General features: G+C 33.2%; 1 protein-coding gene across 8 annotated transcripts in view; it reads left to right on the top strand.

The window, feature by feature from the left end:
- The window catches only part of CNTLN (centlein), a 367082-nt gene that overhangs the window by 172040 nt on the left and 177127 nt on the right, over positions 1–17915 (top strand). The window lies entirely within an intron of this gene.

Raw genomic sequence — 17915 nt, 5'->3', positions numbered from 1 at the left:
TAAGTCAAGGAGTGTACTGAATGCGTATTGCTTTCACACCACTGTAAAGCTGAAAAATCGTAAGTTAAACCATTTTAAGTCAAGGACTGTCTGTATTGGTAAGGTAAGATTTAAATCTGCCATTTTGCTATTTTTTATATGTGTTATGTCTGTTTTGTTCCTCTTTTCCTCCATTACTGCCTTTTTTGTAATATTTTCTAGTGTGATATTTTAATCCCTTTGTTTTTCTTTTACTATGTATTTTTCAGTTATTTCCTTAGTGGTTACCCTGGGTGAATTATAACTAACAATTTACAGCAATCTTATAGAAATTCATATGAACTTAATGTCAATATATAACATTGCTCCTATGTATGTTTGTTTCTCCACCTGCCCTTTATGCTGTTATTGTCAAAAATTACATCTTTATACATTGTGTGCCCATCAGTACAGATTTATAATGTTTTTTATGCAGTTGTCTTAAACCAGACAGAAGAAAAAAGTGTGTTTTTTTCTTAATGTTGAGAAGATATCATGTCATTATCACTGGGCTTGCATAATTTTTTGGTGAGAAATCTGATGTAATTTTATTATTGTTCCTTTGTATATGTCATACATATGTGGCGTTTGAAAATCACATGAATGAATAATGGATAGATACTGTTGAGCATGTTTCTCTGAATGAGAATGTTTATGTAGCTAATGAGGTGACCTTAAAATAAGTACATGTTATGGACTGTTTAAATGATGGCTGTCATGTTATATGGAAGATAGATATAGATAGGTAGATAGATAAATAGATAGAAAATTTGAAAGTATATTTTTCTATAAAATTTATAGTAAAATGCAGGAATCATACTGTTAACTACAACTCTCCATTAATTAATATATCTAAATATATATTCCACAAATATTTATTGATATTCTACTATGTGTTAGATGCTATTCTTGGTGATGAAGAGCTGTTAGGGAACAAAACAAGGCCTTTGTGCTCATGGAGCATACATTCAGATGAGAGGGTCACAATCTGATAAGCACATGAGACACGGTAATAAGTGCTATGGAGAAGAATAATACAGCATGAGATGGAGCATGATGGAGAGTGATAGGGCTTTTTTGTGTATGGTGGCAGAAGAAATCATTCTGAATAGGTGAGATTTGAAAAGAAATACAGAGGAAGTGAGTCATTTAGATATCTGATGAAGAGCATTCTAAGCAGAGAGAACAAATGTAAAGCTCATGAGACAAGAGCTTGCCTAACAAGGTGGCAAGTGTGGCTGGATTAAGAACTATGGGGAGAGGAGTGAAAGGTGACCTCAGAGAGATAAATGTGGGGCAGGTCTCCTTGGGCCTTGTTAAGTTACTTTAAGTATATAGATTTTACTCTGAGTGAAATGGAAAGTCATTGGTGTGTTTCTTTGTAGAAGAGCAACACGGAACCTATTGGGGTATCTTATTCAGAAGAGTGGTGGGCTCTAACTGAATTTTTTTTTTTTTTTGAGAAGGAGTCTTGCTCTGTCCCCCAGGCTGGAGTCAGTGGCATGATCTCAGCTTATTGCAAGCTCCGCCTCCCAGGTTCATGCCATTCTCCTGCCTCAGCCTCCCGAGTAGCTGGGACTACAGGCACCCGCCACAACACCCGGCTAATTTTTTTTGTATTTTTAGTAGAGACGGGGTTTCACCATGTTAGCCAGGATGGTCTCGATCTCCTGACCTCGTGATCTGCCCGCCTAGGCCTCCCAAAGTGCTGGGATTACAGGCGTGAGCCACCGCACTGGGCCCTAACTGAGTATTTTTAAAAGATCACTCTGGATGCATTGCTGAAAACAGAATATAGAAAGGCAAGGAAGAGAGGAGGGAGACAAATTTAAGAGGCAATTGTAATAGTCCAGGCAGAACTCAGTGGGTACTTAGACTATGTTATAAAAAGTAGTTAGAGCCTGTAAATAATTCAAAGGTAGGATGCATAAACTTTGATATTGACTTACATGTGAAATATGAGAAGAAAGGAGGAACTAAAAATGAATTCATGCTTTTCAAATCTAACCACCTGGACAAATGGATTTGCTATTTTTTGAGGCAAGAAAGATTATTCTCACAGCTCTCCTAGCAGTAGGAGGGCACTGAAGTTAGATAGAGGAGAAATGTGGAAGCCCAGAATTAGGGAAGTAGTAATGAAGAGAAATGTGTGACTCAATGGTTCTACCAGTTAGTAACATATACTTTACCATGTCAATACTCTATTTTTAGGATTCAGTCCAACTAGACTCACCTCTTCATCCATCCTTTATTCCATCCGTCCATCCATCCAGCCAGCCAGCCAGCTAGCATTGATTTTTTAGTTATATAGGCAATATTTACTAAAATCCCATTGTATTTTTACATGGGATACAAAACTGAACAAGACCATTTATGTTTCTATGAATCTTATGGATAGGAATGCAGGTAGAAAATAGTTACAAAATGTGTTTGTAATTGAAGTATGAACCAAATAGGAAACTGTGGAGAGAAGCTTTTCAAGGAGCATGTTTACGGAGAGGAAGAGATTACCAAAGCTTTCACAGAGAAAACAATGTATATCAGTTTGTTAAGGGCTTTCTAGTTTCTTGTCAGAAGCGCACTACCATAGGCCCAGAGGTGAGAAAGTTGGTGGTGTATCCTAGAGAGTGAGGATAGTCTGGGTAAATTCTTCCTGTAGTCTACATCTAAGCATCCTAGGGTGGGAGTAGTTACTATTCTAATGCAGTACATCTGGGCTGGGGCCTGAAATTCTGCATTTCTGTCATGTTCCAGGTCAGGATGTTGGAGCTGATCTAGTGATCATACTTTAATGATTAATAGGAGACTAAGTGGAAAGTGAAATATACAGTTGAGAGGAAATGGTAGGAAGGTTTTATTTCATTTTTTTCTATCTCTAAATTTTTAAATACTTCTAGTGGGACTTTTTTGTGCAGGATTTTGGGGGTGTTATTTACAGAGTAATGGATAAGAACATAAATTCTGGAGTCTGAATGCATGGATTTGGATCATAGACTTGATCAGTTAATTGTGTGACCTTGGGCAAGTTACTTCTCTAAGTCAACTCAGTTTCAACATTTATAAAATGGGTATTATAATAGTACTTACCTCGTTAGAGTTTCATTAAGATTACACATGACAGTGAATGGTGGGCATTTAGAGTAATAAATGTTAGCTCTTAATTTATTATACAGGGAAGACACTTGTTAGTAAATTTGAGATTTTTTTCTTATATTGGTGGGGATTTATCTTTCCTTTCTCCTATCTCAACTTGTAATCCAAATTATTGGTGAACTGACAGTCTTTGCCATAGAAAAGGGCAAAGCTAATTGGTTCATGGGGGATTGAAACCTGTGACCCTTGATTTCTAAGCACCCTGCTGTTAACTAGCTGAATTCTGAATGACTGCCTATTCTTATCTCAAAGCGATTGTTTATCTTTTTCATGCAGAAATAATGCTTTTTGCCTTGGAGAAATATCTTGCAGTAGAGGACAAGAGAGAAAGCCAACCATTAAATTTACTATATTTATCTGTGAATGAGATACATGCCATGTGGCTAATGGCAAGATCACAAGATCTGAGTTGCAAATTTTAACTAGTCTTGTTGATTCTTATTTCTTTTCATAGTTACTCTATTCCTTGCTTTCCTCGGTTGAAGAGAATTTTCTTTAGCCGTTTTCCCTTATATTCTTACTTTTTTTATAATTTTTTTTTACAAAATATTTGCAACCTGTAGAAGAATAAAAGTAATGTCTGTATACTCACCAGCAACTGTCACAAATTATATCTATGTACTTGATTATATCTATGTACTAATTATATCTATGTACTATATTATATCTATATCTTGATTATATCTATGTTCTCTTTCCTGATCCCATCCTTCTTTTTTTTTCCATAAAGATAACTACCATGTTGGGTTTTTTGTTTATGAATTCCTGCCTTTTAAACCTATGTTTTCTTAAATAATATATTGTTTAGTATTGCTTTTATTTAAACCTTAAAAATCATCTACACATATCAACTCTGCGATATGTATACGTGCAAGTTTTGACTTCCACGTATAAGTCCTTAATCTATGTGGGATTTATTTATGTGTTTGTTACAAAGAAGGGAATTCAATTTAAATTTTTAAAAATCTGGATGTCTATTTTTCTCAGCATATCTGTTGTGTTAATAGTCACTTTTTTTCAGTGATGTACAGTGCCACCTCTGACATTTATTATTGCATGGATATATGGGTAGGGGAATTTTGTAGGGGAATTTATTATTGTTGAGTGTTCCTGTAATTCTTTCCCCCTTCTGCAATAGTCTATTGTGTGAATAAACTACAGTTTATTTATGGAATAGCCTGGTTGTGTTCCCACACCAACTCATACCTGAAGTCTAATCTGTAATGTGAAGGTGTTTGGAAGTGGGATATTAGGAGGCTCTGCTCTCATGAATGGGATTAGCACCTTTATAAAATAAGAGGCCTGAGAGAGACCCTTCACCCCTTACACCATGTGAGGATATGGCAAGCCAATTCTGTCTGTCAACCAAAAGGTAGCCCTCCCTGGACCCCAGGTCTACCAGTGCTTTGGTCTTAGACTTTCTAGTCTCTGGAACTGTGAGGAATACATTTCTGTTGTTTAAAAGATACCCAGTTTATGGTATTTTGTTATAGGAGCCCAAATAGACTAAACAATTAATCTACTCTTTGTCAGTGAACTTTTTTGTGTTTTTTGTTTTTTCAGCTGTAAGAATTTTTACATACTGCTGCTGTGTTCTTTGTAGTACATGTCTTCTGACACACTTGTGCAAGACTTTCTCTAGGACTTACTGCTAAGGATGAAAATTGTCTGACAGATATGCAAATGTTCAGGTTTATAAGAAAATGCCAAATCATTTGCCAAATTATAGATTTCTTAGCTTTATTTTTAAAGAGATAAAATATCTCATTCTAGTTTCATTTTGTATTTGTTTGATTTCTAATGAGTTTGGGTTTCTTATGTTTATATGTGAAATATTTATGTCTCATGTCCATTTTTCTGTTGGGATGTTTTTCTTTTTGTGGAAGGTGTTTATTTTGGATACTAATCTTTGGTTGATTATGTTATTTAACATAATGTCACCTTCTGGAAAACATTGACCTCATATCTCTGGCTTAAAACGATTTTTTTTTTTATTTAGATGGCAGTCCAGTATGGGTATTACTTGGGCTCCCAACTCCAAGCAGTGATTTACAGACCCATGCTCCTTTTATCTGTTGGATCTACTGTCTTTAAACATGGCTTCCAAAGTTATGGGTCATCTCTACTCCAGCCAGCCAGAAGAGAGAAAGAACATACAAAATCACATTTAGGAAGTTTTATGAATCTGGCTTAGAAATGGTACATATCACTTTTGCCAGCATATCATTGGTCGGAACTCAGTTCTCTGTCCACTTGTTACGTAATTGCAAAGAAGATGGGGAAATATGTACTCATTTCCCAAAAGAGGAAACGAGTTTAGACATTAGCCAACAGTCTCAACTGTCAGTTAGTTAAAAGCGTTACAAATATCTTCTTATTTGTGGCTTTTCCTTTTCACTTGTTCTGTGGTATCTTGAAAAATGAAGTTATTAATTTTAATATAATTAAAAATTTCAATATTCTGTCTTACAGTTGGTGTGTATTGTATCTTATTTAAGAAGTCGTACCTCATTCTAACATCATAAAGATATTTTTCTGTATTTTCATCCAAAGTGTTATAGTTTTGACTTCCACATGTAAGTCCTTAATCTATGTGGGATTTATTTATGTGTTTGCTATAAAGAAGGGAATCAATTTAATTTTTTAAAAATCTGGATATCTGTTTTTCTCAGCATATCTGTTGTGTTAATAATCACTTTTTTCACTGATGTACAGTGCCACCTGTGAAATTTATTATGGTATGTATATATGGGTCCATATTTATATGGGTTAATTTCTGGGCTCGCTGTTTATTTGCACTGGGTAATTTTTAAATCTTTGAAACAGAAACACTGTGTTTATTATTATAGCTTCATAATGAGTCCTGATAACTGATAGGATAAATCTTATCACCTTATTCTTTTTCCAGTATTTTGGACATTGTTGATTATTTCAATATAATGTTGTAACCAGATATAAACTTTCTTCAGAAACCCTTTGGGGATTAATTTAAACAGAACTGACATCATTACCATTTTAAATGTTTCTATAGGTGAAAATAATCTGTCTCCATTAATTTATGTCTTCTTTAATGTATTTAAATAAACCTTTGCAGTTTTATCCATAGGGTCTTCCATATTTTTAGTTAGATTTATTTCTGAGCAACTTGTGTTTTGTTGGTATTTTAGCTATCTGCATGTTTTTACATTTTCTGTTTTTTATGTGTGGAAATGCAATTGATTTTTAAATATTTATCTTATATCTAGCCACCCTGTTAATCTTCTATTAATTCTGTATTTTTGGATTCATCTGGGTGTTTTTGGGTAGACAGTCATATCATCTATAAACATTGGCAGTTTTGTTTCTTCCTTAAAAATTCTAGTATATTCTACCAAGCATTTTACATTTTACCGGACGAAAGTTAAGGAGAAGTGGTTAGAGTGAGTGTCCTTGTCTTGTTCCTAATTTTAAAGGGAATTCTAATATTTCATCATTGGGAATTAAGTTAACCATAGTTTCTCATAGATACCTTTTTATCATGTTAATGAGCTCAATAGACTAATATCGTGAATGGGTCATACATTTTAAAAAATGTTTTATCTTTTCATACCTGGGCTTTTCCATCCTTTTACAATTCCATTTAATTCATTTCACTGTTATTTTGTTTGCTTGTTTTTAATCTCTGTCTCCATTAAGCAATAAGATTGGTCTTTTGTTTGGCTTTCTTGTACTGTCTCTATCTAGTTTTGGTAATAAAAATAGCCTTACACAATGAGTTATTGAGCCAAAGAAAAAATTAGAAAATTGGACTATAAAGCTGATAAAATTCCTTAGAATGTAGTGCAGAGACACAGCATGATGGAAACTATGAAAGAAGTAGTAGCCATGGAGGAGAGAATGAAAAGTTCAAACCATATCTAATTGTAAAAGGTAAAATAGAGAATAGAGGAGTGGCAGTAGACATTGTACTGTATATTTTTTTTTTTCCAAATCTATTTTGTTCAGTTTGACTTTAAGTCTACAAGCTTCTTGTTTATTTCTTGACTTTCTTTTCTTTTTTAATATCACTCATAACTAGCATGAGAGTATGGTAGTTTTATAAGAATTAACCTGGAAATCAGGGATCTTTTGGTATCTCACATAAATAGGGAGAAAAGAAAAAATGGGCCTAGTTCCAGTGAATTCAAGGCAGATAGTCATGCCAGGGTATTTGGAAATAAAGAGTGCTATACATAGGGTTACTTCTTGATGTCTCTAGATTGAGGTGAAGACATCTAGGGAAAGTAGGTCTTAGCCTCAGTGCCTCTCCTTCAGCGCCATATGATGCTGGGTAATCTAAGAAGAGGCAACATCTTAGACCCAGAGTGTGCTTTCACTCTTAAACCCTGCATGTGGCTTTGTGTGTTTGTGAAAAGGGTATACGAAGTAAATGGAGAATATAAATTCTATATAATTGGAATCATATGGTTTATAAATTTGTATCCTGCTTGTGCAATTACCATTTCATTGCAATATAAGTTAACATTTGAAACATTTTTTTGACTGCCTCATATTCTAACATAGGAATGTACCATTTTTTTACCTAAACATTTCCCTACTCTCAGACATTTTACATATTTCAATTTTTTTTTCCTATTTATTTTATTCCAATGCCTCTTTTTGTTTGTTTTTTTGAGATGGAGTTTCACTCTTGTAGCCCAGGCTGCAGTGCAATGACGTGATCTTGATGCATTGCAACCTCTGCCTCCTGTGTTCAAGCAATTCTCCTGCCTCAGCCTCCCAAGTAGCTGGGATTACAGGCACGTGCCTCCATGGCTGGCTAGTTTTTGTACTTTTAGTAGACACGGGGTTTCACCACGTTGGCCAGGCTGATCTCAAACTCCTAATCTCAGGTGATCCACCCGCCTCAGCCTCCCAAAGTGCTGGGATTATAGGTGCAAGCCACCGCATCTGGCCTCATTTATGTATATTTATTCTCATCCCTAATGGTTTCCTCAGGATAAATTATTAAAAGTAGAATTACTTTGTCAAAGATTATGAACCTAAGACTTTTGAATATATATTCCCTGCCAAACTGCATTCCAGCAAGATTATACCAAGTTATCTTCTCACAGTGTATGAGATTGCCCACATTTTATATTCTTGCAAGTATTTATTATAATTTAAAAACAGCCTTTTGGTTTTCAAAGCAACTATATTCCTTTATTTCTTATCTCTTTGGAAACTAGTGAGGTTTTTCACTTTCACTTTTCATGCAGTTTTCTTTTGTAAATGTTCTGTCAGCTTGTCTTTTTATCTTGTTTGCTTACAGATACACGTGACCCTTTAAATATATGTTAGGGAATGAGCGCTATATAATGTTCATCAGAGTGTATTATTTGCTCACCTTGTTAATACTTTCTAAACATTATAGGTTCAGTTCCAAAATAATTGAGACCGTTTTTGAAGACTTTTTCTTAAGTTTGAGCTCCATGTACCTCTTTCTGCATTAGCAGATATTAAACTTAATTGTTTTCATTGTGTATCTCCATCTCTGGACTCTGAGCTCCTTGAGGGCAAGGAGACTTGATGTGTTACCCTTTTCTCCTCACTGCCTTCTCCTGTGATTGGCAGTCTTAAGTTCAATAAATGCTTTTTGAATGAACACGTGAAAATTCTTTGATATAACAATTGTAGGAAGTAGGAAGTAAGAACAGTAAAGAATTAACATTTGGAAGGGGATATCTAATTGTGATGTGGAGAAAAAATGTCAGTAGTAGTTAGCTTTGTTTTCTTGCCAGAGCATCTGATATTGATAGTGACTATTTGGCACTAACTAGAGTATAGTATTTTGGTTTTTCAGGTGGTAGGGAGAAGATCAGATTGTAGTACCTTTATGTGGGCTCAGAATGCTGTTAACCTTTGCCATACTTTAGTTGGAAAATATTATGGCAGAGTTAATAATTGGTTTGCTTTTGTTTGGTTTTTATGATTTTTACTTTATTATTGTTCCTATTACATTTTTTTCTCATTTTCAGCATGGAAGAATATCAATCTTATACTTTCTCTAGGTATCTTACTGTACAGGATCAAAATAAGTTTCAATATATTAGGTCAAGGTGCCACAAAGAGAGTACTTTTATATTATGCTTATCATCTTATTTTCATACTTAACTAGTTTCAAGTTTATATGTGTAAACTTAATTTGAAAAGTTGACTTGATTTATTCTACAGCATTATTTTAAATGAAAACTGCCTTGTAATTTGTTGCTTGATTTAATTATGTTCAGTAATTTATATTTTTAATTGAGTTGTATGTGTAGATATGGCCACACAAATATATGGGAAATGATTTTTGAATAGTTTAATGTTTAATCAATTTTCAGGAGAGAACAACTTAACAGTATAGTATAATGTTATGATATGATTTTTAGCCTTAATAAGTGAAAGACATTTTTCTTTAAAAGAAAAATTTGAAGTCTTTATCTTTTGTAAGTCTTAACTATAAACTTTTTTTCTAAAGGCCTTTGTGTATTCACAAAATTTGAACTTATCATTCAACTCCACTATCCTGCATGAAAAATAAACCATTTCTGCTATGAAAAAAGGCTGCCAATAGATATTCTGATATTTCAAGCTTACTTTAAGTTCCAAGCAGAATGAAACAGCCCAAGATATTAAAATCTAGAAATTTAGCATATCTAATGGAAACCGCAACTCAACTTTAACTACTCTATAGTGGCACTTCTCTTGCCGCTATAATAAAACTTAAGAATGTTTAGTGATTTTTTTTTGTACTATTATTCAAAATTACATTACCCTTACTGAAATCTGAATGGCTTTTAGTGGATTAATTAAACTGTAGCTGCTTTGCCATCTGGGTGCAGCTTGTTTAGCTGCCTTTCCACAGAAAAATTTCTCATGGAGTAAAGAGTATTTTTTGTTAGAATACAGCTGCTAGGCTTTACTTTCTTAAAAAACAAATAGTTTATGCTTTCATACATGAGATTTGTGATAAAAATTAATTTGTAAAATATAAAACCTATGATTGCCTTTTAAAATAATACTACACAAGCTTTTTTATATTCTTTATGAATTTGTAAAAAATATATTTTATGTCTTGATAACTTGTAATATTAAATAGAATCCTAGGTTTAGGCTAAATATGAAAAAATGGGTAAGAGGGAATTAACTAAATCTGATTTTTATGGCTCAAGTGGTTTCATTAAATTAGAGTGCTCTGTGTTGTTCATTAATGAACTTGTGCCATATGCTTTAACTGTTCTGGTCAATAGCTGATAAAGAAAGGCTTGTGGATTTGCTTTTTTTTTTCATATAAAGCTGGATAAAAATATCCATGTGATGGGCTTTTGTCAAAGGAGTTACTTTGAATTCAGTAACTACTACTGAGGCAATATGGCTCGCAATTTGCAACCCAAAGGTAGTCATACATTATTGGAATACAGCCTACTGCGCTTCACATTACACAGATGTGAAGGCCTGATTATAGCTGCTTCATAATTAACAGTGATCCGATTTGTTTTGTGGCATAAATGGTGCATGTGTAGAACATTAGCCATGGCACTCTCATTCAAATTCAACTCAAGGGCTCAGCGGCAGGCGGGTCACGAGCTTCAGGGAGTAGAAGCACAAGCTCCTCCATATGTTCTTGCTGCATCTTACTATGGCTATGAGTGCAAGATAAGTTCCCTAAAGAACCTAATCGTGTTCTGTAATTACAGCGCGGCTTTCTGCTGGCTAGAAATGAGGGAGAAGCTAAAACACTCCCTCATCAGATAATTTGTAAATTACTTTACATGGTGGATGCCTAACTCAGTTGGTTTTCAACTGCTGAAATTATAAATAATTGTAACAGATGTGGCAATATGGCTGGCCTCCAATAAATGAGGCCCTTGATAATTTGGCCAACCCTTTGACAGGCCAATTTAATAAAATGTGAACAAAATCTTCTTGCTAATAATTTATCATCCTTTTTCCCAGTAGAATAAATTTAATTACCCTAGCAGTTAACAAGGTCACACCCAGATGCCAAACTCGGCTACAGTTTTGATAATGCAATCAGGAATTGAGAGGTGATGACAGCGTTGTTGTTTTTTTCATTACCTGGCTTCACATAAACACAGGTGGCGTAGCTTTCTTGTCAGTTTTTAATAATTACAGGCTATTATGGAATGCATAGTTAGCAGATTGAAAACCACACTTTAGTGAATTTGTTTGAGTATGATTGAGGTTTTAATGTATAGAGATGATAATGTATAACAAGCATAGTCCCTTGCTTATACCATTAATGCACAAATTTTGGTTGTTTTACTGGTGACATAAGTGTTAAGTGTTTATAAAACTTAGAGTATGTATTATAATAAGTAATGGATTATACCCCAAAGTCACATATTTAGAGATACACCATAAAAAAATTTAATTCCATGAATTTTAGAAATTCATTTTAGGATACCACTAACAGAAACATTTTAAATATCCAGATTTGCAAATTCTGGCAGAATGTGAGGCTTATAACATATATTGGAAAAATCTAAATGTGTTTTATTTTGCTATTTAAGATAAAAAGAAATCTATAGGAAAATCAGTCTTTTTATTCTAGCTTTTAAGTATAGCCAGGATTAGTTTACTCTTAGGATTGAAATCTATAGGTAATTTGTATATTGTGGAGTTAACATTCTAAACACTCTCCTGTGACATGTAAATATTACTAATTTTTGTCAGTACAATGATATTTACATGTCATACAATACATACTTACCTTGTGGTTGCTCAATTTTGTACCAAAGATGCTACTGTCATTTACTGGATGTATGTATAAACCAATAATTGTCATCTACTGGATATAAGTATAATTGATTTGTAACCCACTCAGTGTTAAGTTTTATGTAGTATGTGGAAGAAGTTAAAGTTTTGGAATTCATTTTTTTCCATTTAATTTTGCTGTTCAACAGTATTTAGATACTAAAGGAAAGCTAAATTTGACTGACTATTGTTTATTACTGAATTTTGCTATAATGTGATAGTGTTATAAGCGGAGATGGTGATAGTTTATTTTTTACTCAAATGTAGTCAATAATTTAATTTTATTTTGTGAATTACAAATGCTATCTGAAGATACTTGGGTTAAAAGTGAGTAGATGGAAGAAATGCAAATATTTATATTTTTAGAAAGAGTGCTAGATGAATTTGTTGATATTAGACATTTTATTACTCAATATAGTGGTCTTTCTAAAAATGAAGTGTAAGTTTAAAGTAGTACACTTAGTTTTATTTGTGAATTTTTATTACAACACTATTTTGATTTACAATTATGCTAAATTGATATTCTTTCTCTTTTTTTACAAGAAAATATGACTATTATTAAAGTCATTTATTTTCAGGATATAGATGATTCAGCTAACAATGTTTACTTTATTAATTGGTAATAAATTAATAGAAATGCAGACATATTTCTGCATTTCTGAAATCAATTTTAAAAATAAAGTTAATCTCTGAATACAGAGATTCAGGCATTTCATGAGAAGAAAAGTGTGTGTGCATGTGTGTGTGTGTGTGTGTGTGTGCATGTGTGTATGTATACACAGACACTTATATACTCTGTTGTATTCCAGGAGGATTTGAATTAGTTTTCAGAGAGCAGTCATTCAAGTAGTCAGTTTTTCTGATATATACGTATATGTTAGATATTTTATATACACACGTAACAGATTTTATTACAGACACACACACACTTGACCTACACTTGATTTTCAGTGAGATATTGTTTTAAGAAAAAGTGTTTCTTTTGCTGAGGTATCATGTGCTTTTTAAAATGTTTTTGTTTTGCTATAGGCTTTGTTACGTGTTGACAGGTTTGGAATTCATAAATTTCTTAAAACAAGCGAGATGATGTACGTAAAATGCTTAGCCAGAGGTAGGAACTAAATACTTTTTTGCTAAATGCTAGTTATTATCACCATTGCAGTGTAGTAGGAAAAAATATATTTAATTATAATTTGCCAAAAAATTTAACTTATAATTTTTCTAATTATTATAGCTGTGAAACAATTTTCTATGTATTAGCCAATATTCAGTCAACCCCCATTGTAATAATAATGCCTTACAATATTTCTTGGATTGAATGCAACATGACTATATATTTAAGTTGTATAATTTAAAAAGTAGTAATTTGTATAACACCTAAAGGCCCTTCCCCCATGCCTTCTCTTCTATTTAATATATATCTTCTACAGAACTTTTCAGTTAAAATTAGCTCTGTGAATCATTGTGAAAAATAAAGTTATGTATTAACAATGGCAATTTAAAAAGATTATTTCCACCTGGGAGCCTTTAGCCATGTAGTCAGTCCAGTAATCATTTTTCAGCAGATTAATCATGGTGTAGCACCATACCATTGTATTCCAAGACTGTAAACTAAAAGGGAGCAAAATATTTTCAATATTAGAGAAAAAATTTATTTATAAAATGTGAATAATTGTTAGGAAGGAAAGTTAACTTTTCAAAGATTCTGGGATTTTAAGGGTAGTAGAATGAACTTCCACAGAGAGGGGATTGAATAACTTGATTTTGCTATGCATGTAAAGCAGCTCTTAAAAAGGTTAAAGATATGTAAGGATATATGGAGATCTGTGAAGATATACATGTATACTCATATATTTTATTGTAATACATATAATAGTTATATATGTATATGTTTGAGATTATTAAGTTTTTAAAACGCAAGTTAAAAAGTACAGTATGGCTAGGGACAAAAGAGTAGCTTTACAAGTGGAGTAATCTGACAAAACTCTACTTCAGCCAGGTGATCAAACTGAATATCAACAGTCATAAATCATGTTGATAGCATATACCCTTGATATGATGTGATGAAAATGGCACTTTACCTCTATGATCTTCCTTCTCAAAACTCATAACCCCAGTCTAATCATGAGAAAAACATCAGACAAATCCCAAAGGAGGGGCATCCTACAGAAAACTGTCAAGGTCATGAAAGACAAGAAAAGTCTGAGAAAGCAGCCAAAGGAGCTCTAGGAGATATAGCAACTAAATGTAATGTGTCCTAGATGGGATCCTGAAACAGAAAAAGGACATTAGGAAAAAACCAAGGAAATGTGAATAGACTATGTCCTTCAGTTACTAATAATATATGAATATTTGTTCAGTAATTGTAACAAATACACCATACTAATTTAATATGTTAATAATAGGGGAAACTGTGTGGGTGGGGGTAGGAGGTCAGGGAGAACTCTGCAAAATATCTGCTCAGTTTTTCTGTACATAAAAAAACTGTTGTAAAAAATAAAGTCTATTAATTTTTAAAAAGTATGTTAAATGACAAAAATATAGTAGTTAACTTTTTTTTTTTTTTTTTTTTTTTTGGAGATGGAGTCTCACTCTGTTACCCAGGCTGGAGTGCAGTGGCGTGATCTCGGTTCACTGCAAGCTCCGCCTCCAGGGTTCACACCATTCTCCTGCCTCAGCCTCCCTAGTAACTGGGACTACAGGCGCCCACCACAGTGAGACGGGTTTTCACCGTGTTAGCCAGGATGGTCTCGATCTCCTGACCTCGTGATCCGCTCATCTCAGCCTCCCAGAGTGTTGGGATTACAGGCGTGAGCCACCGTGCCCAGCTGTTTCCTTTCTTTTTTTTTTTAAAGTCTGGGAGATATATTACAAACTTACTAGTAGGAACTTTGAGGGATGAGATTGTGAAGAGACTTTTATTTATATTTCCCCTACCTATACTGAAATTTTTGCATTGAACTTTCAGTCATTTTATTTGCAAAAAAATAAATATTTCTATTTTGAAAAGCATTTAGGCCGGGTGCAGTGGCTCATGCCTGTAATCCCAGCACTTTGGGAAGCCAAGGCGGGCGGATCACCTGAGGTCAGGAGTTCGAGACCAGCCTGACCAACATGGTGAAACCCCTTCTCTACATGGTGAAACCCCTTCTCTGCATGATGGCAGATGCCTGTAATCCCAGCTACTCAGGAGGCTGAGGCAGGAGAATTGCTTGAATTCAGGAGGCAGAGGTTGCAGTGAGCCAAGATTGCACCATTGCACTCCAGCCTGGGCAACATGAGTGAAACTCTATCTATCTCACAAAAAAAAAAAAAAAAAAAAAAGCATTTAGTTACATGTCCATTGTAAAATCTTTAAGGAAATTCAGGTAAGTACAAAGAAAATAATTCACGTTACAGTCCCTCTACTTAGAAATCACACTGTAACATTTCAGGGTTGTTTTGTCACCTTATGCGTGTTTGGTGAAATCTATCTCTATATAGTATAATATACCCTTTTGTACCTTACTTTTCTCAATTTATCATAGATATCTTTCCATATTAGCTTTCAGCATAATTAGAAGTAAATTAAAGGTTTGGTACATTTTTATGGGCTTTGATACGTCTTTCAAAATTTCTCTGGAAAATTGACAGCAGATTATACTTCCACTACCACGTTCTCAAAGTAACCCATAAACTGGGTCCAACCAGCATTTGAAAATATGCACAATCTCCTTAGAAATCCTAATTCTTTGCTTTTCTTGAAAAATCAGTATATCTAGCAACAGTGGGGCACATTCTTCCCTGAAAACAATTAGCTGGAGTTGAGCAGCAACTGCCCTAAATTCCCTCCTTACTACTCAGCAGTGAGGCTGAGTGTTGACACTTCATTTTGCTCATATTTAATACTTAAAAGAAAATTGTTTTATTAGGAGAAATGTAAAACACTTCTTGTAAACATGTCTCTAACAAAAGTGATAAAAGGCAAGAGAGAGAAAACCACACTTAAAGAAAACGGGAACATGAATAAGTTACTTTGTGGAGGGAAAGGACATATTTACATGGTTAATATGTATGCAAAATGCCTCTGTTGCATAAATGTTAAAGCTTTTATTTTAAAACACACCAGACACATATTTATTTATCTGCATTTTCTTCCTGGCTTCTATTCACTACTTTAATAGTATTTTAATTTTGAAGTTCTCTGATTGTTTATTGAGGAATTTTGAAGGAATGCTGCCTAAATATCCTTTGTTATCAAAAATATTAATATCATTACTATAATATCAGTAGAAATATTATTAGAAATGAATCCATTATTATTATAGTGACAGTATCCACTGTTGGAACATTGTTAATGTCTTCTTGAATATTTGAGTTATTCATCGTAGCTTCTTGACTGAATATTAATATTTTAATATTCCTAGCTATAGCATTATAATCCACTGATGATTTAGGAAGTTCATTTATTGAAGAACACAGGTTTGTTTATTGGATATACCAATAAACTAAAATTATGTTTTTCTTGTTTTATTCTAAGTTTTTGTTTGATCTTAAACAAATTATTAAAATTTATTTTGTATATGATAGGGTGTTAATATATCATTTATAATTTTATTAAAGGAAACCTAGACAAGAGCAGGTAGTCTTTGAAAGTGTTTAGCTTGGCAGCCCAATCAAAGAAAATATTTCTAAACATCAGAAGTTTGATTATAAAACAGGAGAAAAAATAAAAAATAAAAGTTGTACAATGATTAAAATGGGGATAAAAGAATAAGGCAAAATCATTTAGACTTACTGGAAGAGAAATGCTTAAAGTAGTTTAATTTGATGTTCAAAGCAAGATAACGAAGTAAGTAATATATTGTAAATATGGTAACAGTACAATGTAAATAATACTTTGAGGAAGAGAGTCATATGGTAGAATAAAGGTTGGAAACAAATGAGGTGATTTAAATATGAGAAAAGTGTAATAGTATAAATCAAATATGGCCCCTGTCATAAAAATTGCAGGTTAGAATTAGGAAAATTTTGCCTATCCTCTCCAAAAAGAAAAAGGCAGGCACAATTGGAAAAGGATGATGTTTTCCATTGTTGGTTCAAAACAGTTAACCGTATATATTTTTCTCGTAGTACTTAGGAATATCATTTAGGAAGGATGGGGCCCTTCATCAGTTCAAGTTCTAATATTTTCAGGGTTACTAGATCCTTATTACTAATGTTAGAATCATAAGATTTGACATTTGTTTTGCCTGTAAGTCAACAAAAACTGTTTTCATGTGATTCTCTGTTTCTGTTTTTGTAAATGTAGTCGTTAATTTGAAATAGCATATTTGCATGGATTTTAATGGCCTCAAATACATTCAGTGGAGATGGTAGTCAAATTTTGCAGATTTCTGGTTTTTATGAACAGGTTTCCTACAAGATTAGTTTTCCTGTGACGTCTGTTGTTAAAATGTGGAGCTTACCATTAGCAGTTTATCTGAAACATGAATAAATTTCAAAGGAGAATGATGTAAACTATGTTGACTTAAAACTGTCAGGGTTTTTTGAGGAGCTGTTATTAAATTAGGAGACAGTAAAAGCTAATTGTACTTATAATGCTGTTGATTTCCTTTTCCCAGGTTTATATTCTGTGCTATTGTATGATTCTTGATGACCTGATGGTGGATTGAATATTTTGTGAGGGAATACATATGTGTATAATCAGAAATTTGAAATGACTCATTTATAGATGAGTGGTGTGTGTCATGTAGCCATGTTTTAAATTTTTTCTCTTGAAATCTATATGACAGCATTATTTATGAAAATGCTTGTATATAGACTCTTGGTTATTTTACTGAAAAATTCTATTCTACAGAATGAGAAAGTTCAACTCATGCTAGTTTATTATTAAAATGAAATTTCCTTCTCTGAGTATTTATAATTTCTATAATATAGTGTTACATATAACTATTTGCTATATTTATAAATAATGTAAGATA

The sequence above is a fragment of the Macaca mulatta genome, chromosome 15, assembly GCF_049350105.2.
Source record: "Macaca mulatta isolate MMU2019108-1 chromosome 15, T2T-MMU8v2.0, whole genome shotgun sequence".
NCBI lineage: Eukaryota > Metazoa > Chordata > Mammalia > Primates > Cercopithecidae > Macaca > Macaca mulatta.
The sequence above is the reverse complement of the archived record's forward strand: the minus strand, read 5'-3'. Positions and strand labels throughout refer to the sequence as shown.